At 35.3% G+C, this 10,545-nt stretch overlaps 1 protein-coding gene across 1 annotated transcript in view; it reads left to right on the top strand.

Moving 5' to 3' along the window:
* Positions 1 to 842: 842 nt before the first annotated feature.
* The window catches only part of Wwc2 (WW and C2 domain containing 2), a 119,812-nt gene continuing 110,109 nt past the window's right edge, over positions 843 to 10,545 (top strand). Inside the window, exon 1 of the mRNA XM_013513141.1 lies at positions 843 to 1,000. The gene's annotated coding sequence lies outside the window, so the exon portion shown is untranslated. The remainder of the gene's footprint in view (positions 1,001 to 10,545) is intronic.

The raw sequence follows: 10,545 nt of genomic DNA, 5'->3' as shown, positions 1-10,545 counted from the left end.
ATCTGTAATTATGTCTGAAACCTATACTTTGCTTAAGAAACGATGTCATTTCTCTGATTTAAAGAGTCTTAAAGAAATACGTTTTAGCCAGGCATGGTGGTGCATGCCTATAATCCTAGTACTTAGGAGGTTGAGGCAGGAGGATTGCTGTGAGTTCCAGACCATCCTAGGCTATGCAGTGAGTTCAAGGCCAGCCCATGTTAAAAAAAAAAAAAAAAAAAAAAAAACATGTTAAAGAGAAAGTATTCTTAAGAGAAAGTATAAGAAAGTTTTGAAAGGTGATATATGAATACTTTGTGTTTTGTTCCATTAAAATTTTTGAGTAACTGTTATGTACAAGGTATTTATAAAAAAAAGTTATATTTGTCCTTCCTTTCAAGAAAAATTCATACCAAACTGCATAGTAGGGAGTTTAGTTAATTTGTATGAGAACATCCAAATCTAAAGTAGTGTAGCTTCATGCATGTTCTTATTTTAGGGGTACTGATATCATTTCTGATGCTAGTGTTTGAATCCTGGATAGATATTCATTTTTAAAGGGATAACACCTTCCTGCAGAGCTGCACTGGATTTTAGACTTTCTTACAGCTTAGGGTTCTCTGATTTAACATGACCTGATTTATTTATCTTAGAGTTTTATCTCTAGTCTTAAACTGTGATCTTTCAAAAGGGTATAATGAATGGTTTATTCTGTTTTTCAATATTCCCTTCTCTATTTTATCCTTGTTTTTTTCTTTATTATTTCAAGTGCAGTACTGCAAGTTCTGGAACCATGAACAAAGGAAAAATTCAACCTAGATATATAATTTGTAGTGAAGGTGCTGAATTTTGACATGTGTGGTGTGACAAAAAAAAAAATAGTCACTGTGTATTTGTTCTGTCTGTTGTAGGTTAACAAAGCCCCTGTCCTTTGCTGACTGTGTTGGGGATGAGCTGCCATGGGGATGGGAAGCAGGGTTTGACCCTCAAATTGGTGTCTACTACATCGATCACATCAACAGTAAGTTCCTCCAAAAATCTCGTTCTAAAAAGGGCGAAGCACATTGCGGAGTGAATTTTCTTACTTTAACATCTCTGTTTTCTTAATGACTGATACTTAACTGAAATGTTCATTTTGGTGTTTGGGATATGTATGCAGAGATGGCTTTATGGAGACAGAGAGGGAGAGAGAGGGTGTCTGGTAGTCTGGCTGGCTCGTGTGGAATGAGTTTTCTGCTTCAGTGTAAGTTTAGAAGCCTGTGGAGATTGAGAGCCACCGGGTTCCTCTTTCTGTGACCCCTGCATCATCAGATTGGGGGTCCTGCAATTCTGACCCAGAAGGAGTTGGTTGGGGGCATAGTGAGTCTAAAGACACAGCTGGTGTGGATTGGGTGCCCTGGGGGGAGGATTGGCCTTCTCTGAAAGACCGCATAGCTATAGAAGAGACTGAGACCCTTTTCTTTTTACTATTTCTTGATTTCTTTGTGGCTTGGAGGGAAAAACATCTCATTTTAACTGGTTTTAAATCCATTGTGGCAAGGGTAGGGCAGAGAATGACTGTGGCCATGAACAACTTTTAAAAACACAAAGTATTTTTTATTGATTTGTATATATGTATTTATTTCTACATGAATACTTATTCTTCTACACAGCCCTTTGAAAGTTTATTCAGATGGCATCATACAGTAATCACAGAGACTCACTTTGCTTATTTCAGTTAAAAAGAATTATTTCATTTTTATAGTTTTTGTGGAATACGTAATTAATTTATTCCCTATTTTCTTATTTCTCTTAGGACTATTCTTATATTAAAAATTTTAAAAACCATACATTTTAATATCTTTTGGAACAGTATAACTGCAGAAAAGTTTTATGTGATCTTCATTGGTGATGGCTTTCTCCTAAAAATTTCCAAAAAATTCCATAAGGAATTTTTAATTGTGTGTGTGTTGTTGTTGTTTTCTCTCAGTGCTAGAGATTGAGCCCAGGGCCTTCTGAGTGCTAGAATTGGTGTGTTTTTTTAGTTAGCTTTTAATTTTTTGTTTTCTAATAAATATTTCTTGCTACTGTATTATTATATATTAGGTTTATTGCTTATCAGTGATTAAACAACTAAATGTCATAATCTGTGCAAGTGAAAAGGACTAGTGTTGGTAAAACGCAGTTCATTTTAAATAGATGTGCTTCACCTTTATGTCACTGCAAATAATTCAGTGACTATCTGAAATGTATAGCTGCTTAACTCGCTTATATTTATTTTAGATGGATAAAGTTTAGCTTTCTTTCCTTAAAGTAATATTTGGGAAACCAGAAACCACCCTGGCTCTCTTGGTTCAGCAAGTAGAAGCTCTCTCATAGTAACCAAATGAGAACACGAATTCCCCCAGGTTCCCTCCCACCCGCTGAAGGACATTTTCTTCTTTCTCAGTGGAAGAGTTATTCTTCTGGACATTGTACGTTACCCTGCAGATACCTCTTAATCATTTTTCTATCTTGTCCTTCTCTCCTTTTTGATCTTTTTGGCTTTTCTCCGGTACCGGGAACCGAACTCATGACCTTGCGCTTGCCAGGTAGGCGCTTTGCCGCTGAGCTAAATCCCCAGCCCCTCCTTTTTGATCTTTTTATCAGTTATTTCCTAGCTTTAAAATTTTCTCCTGACATTCATAGTAATTATTTTGTCTTAATATATAAACACTGAAATCTTTCAAAATGATACTAAACAAAAATTCTATGAGAAGAACTGAGTAACAATACATTTGTCCCTACCCCCTCAAAACCATCTTTCGACCCAAGTCGCTTCCCAACTGAGATCCTCTTTCTTGCCTTCAGAGCCAGTGACTGAAACCTATAGTCTGCAGGGGCTCCACTTCCTCTGGTGTTCTCACTCTCAGAAACCACTCTTGCTGAGGTCTTCTGAGATCTTACAGATGATTAAGGCAAACAACACTGTGGTCTTGTCTTCCTTGACTTGTCTCCATGGGTTATTCCTTCCTGCTCCTGCTCCTTTGGATTTCAGTGCACCATCGTCCTGGAATTTCATTTTTATTACCTTCCTGCTCTTACCCAGATTTCTCTTGCCTTGTGCCTTCCTCACTTGTACTTGCTGTCAGGACTTCTGTAATGGTCTCCCCATTTGCACACTGTGGAGGTTCTTCGGCAATGACTTCAGTTATTCTTTTTAGGTTGCTGGCTGCCAAATTTGGTCCTTAAATCTCCAGAGTTCCATATGCATGTATTTGATTGCTTGTTCTGTGGATCCTCCCATTCTGCCCACACTGGACTGTTTTCATCTCCTGCTCTGCGTTGGCTCTGGAGAATCTTGCAGCAGTACCTTGTGCTTCCTTGGCTTTCTGTCTTCTTTAAAAAGAGTTGTACTTTTTATTAGTGCCTATTTGTATTACACAGTGATTATCCTCCTCAGGCAGAATTTGTACATGTATATAACACTTCTTGATTGTTTTTTCATCCCTTTCTCTTCCTCTCTTCTCCCACAAATCTCTCTTCATCTCTTGGTCTCCTTCTCTTTTACAGAAGATCTATCTCTCTTTTTCCTATTATCTGTCTTTTATTTTGCCCTTCGTTTATTTGGGCTTGGGTTTCTCTTAATAAGAGAAAACATACTATATTTCAGCTTGGGTGTCTGATTTATTTCACTTAACTTTGCGGTCTCAAAGTGCATCATTTTTCATATCTGTTGGCCTAGCTTTAGGATTGTAGGGCCCTTTGGCTTTTCTTTTTGACCTTTGGTGCATCTTTCTAGAGTTAGTCTCTCATGTACCACTGCTTCTCAGAGGCCTTTTTGATGTGCGTCCCCTGGCTTTGCAGGTCTGTGCCTTCTGGATTAGGTGCCTAGTCCAGGTGTTTCTGCAACACCAACTACGTAGGAATTTTTTAAAGCATTGTCATATTGCATTCAAATGTATTTATACATTTTCCTTCCTAAACTGTGTGGTATTGAAGGCAGTTACTATATCTTTTATTTCTTTATTCTTAGATGCCTAGAATAATAATAACTTCTTACATGCTAAGTGGAAGGAAGTGCTTATGGTTTAACTTATAGAATAAAAACTGATTTTTAAAGGAATTAAAATGCATTATATGAATAAATTATGCTTCAGAAAGCACCATTCTAAATGTATAAAAACTTGATTATGAGGATGTAAATTTCTAAATCTACCACTTTGCCTCAGTGTAGTAATTGTAACCTAGTGTCTGATAGATTTACTGTTCCCTAAAATACAGAAATTACCTACAGCAAGTAGTTTACTCACTGAAAAGAATCCAATCCATTATCTCATTAATCTTCAAGACATTGCTGTGAAGTAGTTTAGGGAACAAATGGCATTATCTTCTCATAACAGCTGGTTCACACATATGTCGTGTTTTGACATTTTATAGTTTCAGCATTATGTTCTCTTTATTTAGATAAAAAATGAAATAAGGAATGTTTGGATGCTTAATTGTATTTCTGTGAAAACCTGTTAAATATTTAGAAGTAGAAGATTTGACCTTGCCAGTGATAGGTATTTTAGACCTAAAGTTTTGTTGTTGTTTTTTTTTTGTCTTTTTGAGACAAGGTCTCACTATGCAGTTCAGGCCAGCCTTGAACTCACTTTGTAGCCCAGGCTGGCCTCAAACTTACAGTGATCCTCCTGCCTCAGCCTCCCAAGTGCTGGGATTACAGGTGTAGACCTAAAGTTTTATGTGTTAGCATTCACCTTCTAGTGAGTCTGTGTGTTATGGGGTACAGCATTTCCGGGTAGTGTTTGCCTAGAAGGTAATTATGATTATTTGTGAGATTTTTATATTATTATAACCAGAAGGAAACCACTTTCTGATGGTGTCAGAATTGTACCATAATTTTTTCTTTTTTATTAATTGAGGTGTTACTTATATACATGTAACTGCACAGATCTTGTGTATTTTTAGTGAACTTTGACAAATGTGTAACCGTTTGTAACTGCCACCCCAGTCCAGATGCAAAATATTTTCATCACCAGGGTAAGCTCTATCCTGTCCACCTCCAGTCATCCTCTCCCTTCTGCTGCAAGCATTAATTCATGTTTCTATCACCATAATTTAGTTTTGCTGATCCCAGGAAAAGGACTCTGTTTGATTTTGGAAATAGATTCTTTTACTCAACATGTTTTTGAAGACCATACAACTGATAAAGAGTGACGTAGGAAAATATGTTTTGTAAATGTATTTGACAAAGAATTCATAGCTAGGACATATAAAGGATCATGAAAAATTAATATTAAAAGGCAAACAACCCAATTTAAAAACAGAGAAAATAGGGCCTGGGGATTTAGTTCAGTGGCACAGTGCCTGCCTGGCAAGCTCAAGGTCGTGAGTTCGATTCCTAGTACCGGAAAAAAAACAAAACAAACAAACAAAAAAACTCAGACAAAATGGATTCTTTACAAAGATATAATAATAGTCTTATTTATATTTATTTATGATATTGTTTATATGTTAGAATATTCCTTTTTATCACTGAGTAATATTCTGTATGAGCAGATCCCAGCTTTTAAAATCTGTTCTGCAATTTCAGGGTTATTTTTAGTTTTAAAAGGCTACCATGAGCATTGTTATATAGGTCCTTTCTTTTATTGTGGTAAGAAATATATAAGATTTATTATCTTAATTTTTTGTTTTTCTTTTGTGATGCTGGAATCAAACTCAGGACCTTGTGTATGCTAGGCAAGCCGTGTAGCGCTGAGCTCCATCCCTAGTCCATTAACATTTAGAAATATGCAGTTCATTTTAGTGTCAACTCAGTGCACTTAGTTGTGTAACAGATCTCAGGAAATTCTTCAGCTTGTTAACCTAAAACTTCATACCCACAGGTCCGCTCTCTCCCACTCCCTGCTCCTGGCTTCCACCATCTCGTTTTATGATTTTAAGAGTTTGACTTGTTTTTAAATACTTCATTTATTTTTGAAGTAGGCCTTTGTGATTAAGATCCATCCACACTGTAGCACAAAACAGGACTGTCTTCTTTTTAAAGGCTTAGTAACATTCTGTTGTATATACATACTACATTTCCTTTTATTCATTTGATGGACATTTAGGCTGCTTCCAACTCTTGGTTGTTGTAAATAATGCTGTGTTGTTGTGGGTGTACAGACATCTTAAGATCTTGTTTTCAGTTGTTTTAGGTAAATATCCAGAAGTGAAGTAGCTGGATCATAGTTCCGTTTTGCAACACTGGTGATTGAACTCTGGGCCTCATGCATGCTAAACAAGCACCCTACCACTGAACTATGTCTCCAGTCCTTTTTAAAAATTTGTTTTGTGTAAGGTCTTCCTAAATTGGCCAGGCTGTTTTGAACTTACTAACCTGCTGTCCCAGCCTCTTAATTAGCTGGGATTACAGGTGTGCTCTACTGCACCCAGCTCAGAGTTTTGTTTTTAATGAGGACGTTCTGTTTCATACCCACTACACCAATTTCCATCTCCACCAACAATGCACAAGGGTTCCTGTTTCTCAGTGTCTTCATAAATTTTTGTTGTTTTGTTTTTTTTTAAATAGTGACCATGCGAAAGGGTCAAGATGATATATTGTGGTCTTGATTTGCATTTTCCTTATGATAAGTGATATTAAACATCTTTTTATATGCTTATTGGACTTCTGTATATCTTCTTTGGGTAAATGTCTAGTCAAATAGCCTTTGCCCAGTTTTCAATTGGATTAATTTGGTTTTATCGTTCTTGAACCATAAGAATTCTTTATATATTCTCTGTATGTGTTCTTATCAGAACATATATTTATTTTTCCAGTCTTTCATTTGTCTAGCTATTTTCTTAATGGTGTCTTTTGAAGAGTAGAATTTGAAATTTTGGTAAAGTTCATTATAACACTAATTTTTCTTTTATAGTTCTTTTTTGTGACTTGTCCAAGAAATCTTCCAAGATTATAAAGATATCCTCCTATAATTTCTTCTAGTTTTACCTTTCATGGTTAAATATATGATCTAATATGAGTAGATATTTATATATGATGTGCAGTTTATATCTTTTTTTCTTCTTAGTTTATTAGGTTGTTCCAGAACCATTTGTTAATATCACTTTTATTTCCCCGTTGGATTGACTAAGCTGTTCAGTTGAAAATCATTTGAGTATACAGTATGTTTGTTTCTTCTATTTCATTATCTATTTCTTTCTTCTTATTGTAGAACCATACTGTCTTTGAGTATTGTGAATTTATGCTGTCTTTGTTTTAAAGGTTCATAAATTTGTACATTTTTGTTGGGTATATTATGGTAACCTAATACCTGTATATAATGTGTAATAATCAAAGTGAAACTGACTGTATCATCTTTTTTGTGCAGTTGTGAACTCACTTTGCTAATAGTTGAAATTTTTGTATCTAAGATGTTTATGAGGAATTTTGATGTGTCATTTTCTTCTGTAATGACACTGTCAATTGTTTTTTGCCCAGCTCCAGAATATGATCAGTTAGTCATGAAAGTTCCATGTACATTTAAAAAACATTGTTAATTTTGCAATCATCCTCTATTTTTATCCAACAAAAATTTAATATTTGAGATCTTATTTTTCTCTTGTATGATTGCCATTCATTTTATTTTGCAATTTTCCAAATATTTCTCTATTTAACTATTATATTTATGATTTCCTGAAGCTGCTTTTATGTATTTTGTTACTTTTATTTTAAACTCCTTGCTCACTGATTCCAGCAGAAGTTATATGAGGGTCTTTTTCTAATGTTTTATCTTTCTCTTGACCTAATATAACATTTTCTTGTTTCTTTCCATGCCTTTTTACTTGAACTGAGACATTATTGACTGTAGGTTGTGGACCTTCTGGATTCTGTTATCTTCATATGAAGAATATTGAGTTTCATTTTGTGAAGTAATTACTCTGTCATATTAATTCTGTTATTGAAGACATTTTTAATTATTATACTTTCCAATTCTAAAATTTTTATTTAAAACACTTTTTCAGTCTTTATAAGAATTCTGCCTTTCTGTTCATTCTGTGGTATTTGTCTTTACTTCTTGAAGCATATGACTATGATGGCTGCTATAAAGTCTTGGTTATTCTAATGTCTGTGTCATCTTGAGGTTGACTTATGTTGATTGCCTTTGCCCTTCAAGGTTCTTTAAGTTTTCCTGATTTCTGTGTGCATGTGAAACAATTTTGATTAGTATCATGGACATTTTCAGACTATTATAAGACTTGAGGGTACACTTAAAACTTTTGGGGAGTATTTATTTGTTTTTGCTGAGAGTTGACCTGAATAGGTTGACTGGCAAGTTTTGTTCAGTCTTCTGTGGGCTCTTATTCTAGGGTCAATTTAATTTGCAACGCGTTGGCAGATTATTTTGGTCTGCCTTGCACTTGTATCACCCAGAAGTGACTAGGATATGTTTGGTTGTCTATACTGTTCTGTTTGTTCTCAAAAATTTTGGTGATATTTATTCAGTAAGTTCAGGGGTGAACTCATACACAGATTTAAATGATCCCTTGATCAATTTTGTCCTTTCTGTCATCTTTCTCCTAGTAAATGGAAGCATTAGCTTTGTTGTACTATTTAGTATTTTCCAGAACTGGGTTTGTCTCAGAGGAAAGTGGGAGAAAATGAGTCTCAGGTTGACTGCAACTGCCACCCTGGCCTGTTGTAGGCGTACAGGTTTGTTTCTGGAGCTTATCTGGGATGGGCCTGAGCAATTCAAAAGAAAATTACCTTGAAACACCCCTCTCCCTTTCTGCCCTCAGATATGAAAGAGTGGATTTTGTCTTGGAGCTTTTTCTGTCTGAGCCCATTTGCAGTTCCAGGATATAGGGGAGACTCGAGAAAGGATGTAGCTGTAAGACAGCAATGAAAACAAAGAACGCACTATCACAGGTTATTTAGACTTCCTCCCCAATCCTTCTTGCTATTACTGACTTGTAGAGTCCTCCTTTGGCTATTTTCTATATTCCATCCTTGCTTTCTACTTATAACCATGGAAAAAGATTGGCTGAACCAGACACCTCTGTAGTCTTAGATGGCACACGTGTTGAGATTTGATGAAAAATTTTCAAGTGTATATAATATTTTATATGGATGTGTTTCCTTTAGAAGGAGAGAAATAAATTTTGGGCCCTTTTATTGCATCTCTGTCTTATTTTATCCTTTAAATTTTCCTAGGCAGATAAGCTATTAAAATACATATTTTAATAAAGAAAACATTTTAAAGCCTAATATGGTGATAGTGACTTCTAAAAATGTGGTAACATATATTTCATTTATTTGTTAAATTTAGGGACTTCTTAGTATACTTTTCTTCTACCTGGATGTAAGATTTGAAAAAGGTAAAACTATGCCTGTCTTCTTTTTTTTTTTTTGGTTTTTCTCCTGTACCGGGAACCGAACTCACGACCTTGCGCTTGCCAGGCAGGCGCTTTTGCCGCTGAGCTAAATCCCCAGCCCCCTATCCCTGTCTTCTTGAACTCATCATTTTCTTTACTTCAGATTGTCCCTTCTTTCTCTACACTTTTGATTCCTATCTTGTCATTCCCCAAAAATACCGACCTCACCTTGTCCTTCCACATGCTTTTCTTTATTTATATAACTCATAGTTAAGTAAATTTTCTGAATCTTTCAATGTGTGTCTTTCTAGTCTTTTTCATATTGATATATATACATATATTCATATACACACAGAATTTTAAATATATTTTACACCTCAAGTAAGGTGATATTATACATAGTGTTTATAGATTGCTTTTTCCATGTAGTGTGTGACTTTCATTACAGAAGACTTCTGCACCATCATATCAACTCCTTCGATAGAACCGCACATTTCTGTTTAATCATCTTCCTGAGAAATATAAGGGGTGATAAAAATGGTATGTTTAAATTTTAAAAATTATTACAGTAAAACATATTTCCATTAATCTCCCTGGAAATACTCCCTCTCACTTGCAAAACATTTATATCATCATTCTTGTCACTTTCTGAAGTAGCATTCACCCCTTTTGTGTCTTTAGTCATGCTCTCATGGCTGCCTTGATGTTCTCAATTGATTCAATACATTTCTCTTTCCTGGTTATTTCTTACTTTAGGGAAGTACCAGAAGTCACATGCTACCAGATTTGGTGAACAAGGTAGATGAGGACACACCATGATAGTTTTATAAGCCTGCTTTTCTGTTGGATGGTGTATGGCAGCAGTATTCGTTGTATCTTTGATCATGCCGCATAAAGACACTCATGAACAAGGACTTCCAGAACTGCTTCAGAAAGTAACAAGAATGATGGGATCAGTGTGTTCCAGGCAAAGGGGGGTATTTTGAGGCAGATTAATGACAATGTGTCTTTTAATGTAGCAAGTTATATATTCACCTCATTTTTCAGTCACTGCTTGTAAGTTAAGATCATTTTATGTCCTAGCTTAGAACCTTCTATGGTACATAATTGCTTAAAATGAGTTTCATATTATTAATGTAGGAGAAAAAGTAAAATACATAGTTTATATGGAAAGGATCAGCATTGAACTTGCAGAGCAAGGCAGAACAAGTAGAAGCACCAAGCTACTAATCTTTTTTTTTTTTTTTT

Source organism: Chinchilla lanigera, unplaced genomic scaffold, assembly GCF_000276665.1.
Source record: "Chinchilla lanigera isolate Chin_1 unplaced genomic scaffold, ChiLan1.0 scaffold00002, whole genome shotgun sequence".
NCBI lineage: Eukaryota > Metazoa > Chordata > Mammalia > Rodentia > Chinchillidae > Chinchilla > Chinchilla lanigera.
This window is presented reverse-complemented; position numbering and strand designations above follow the sequence as displayed.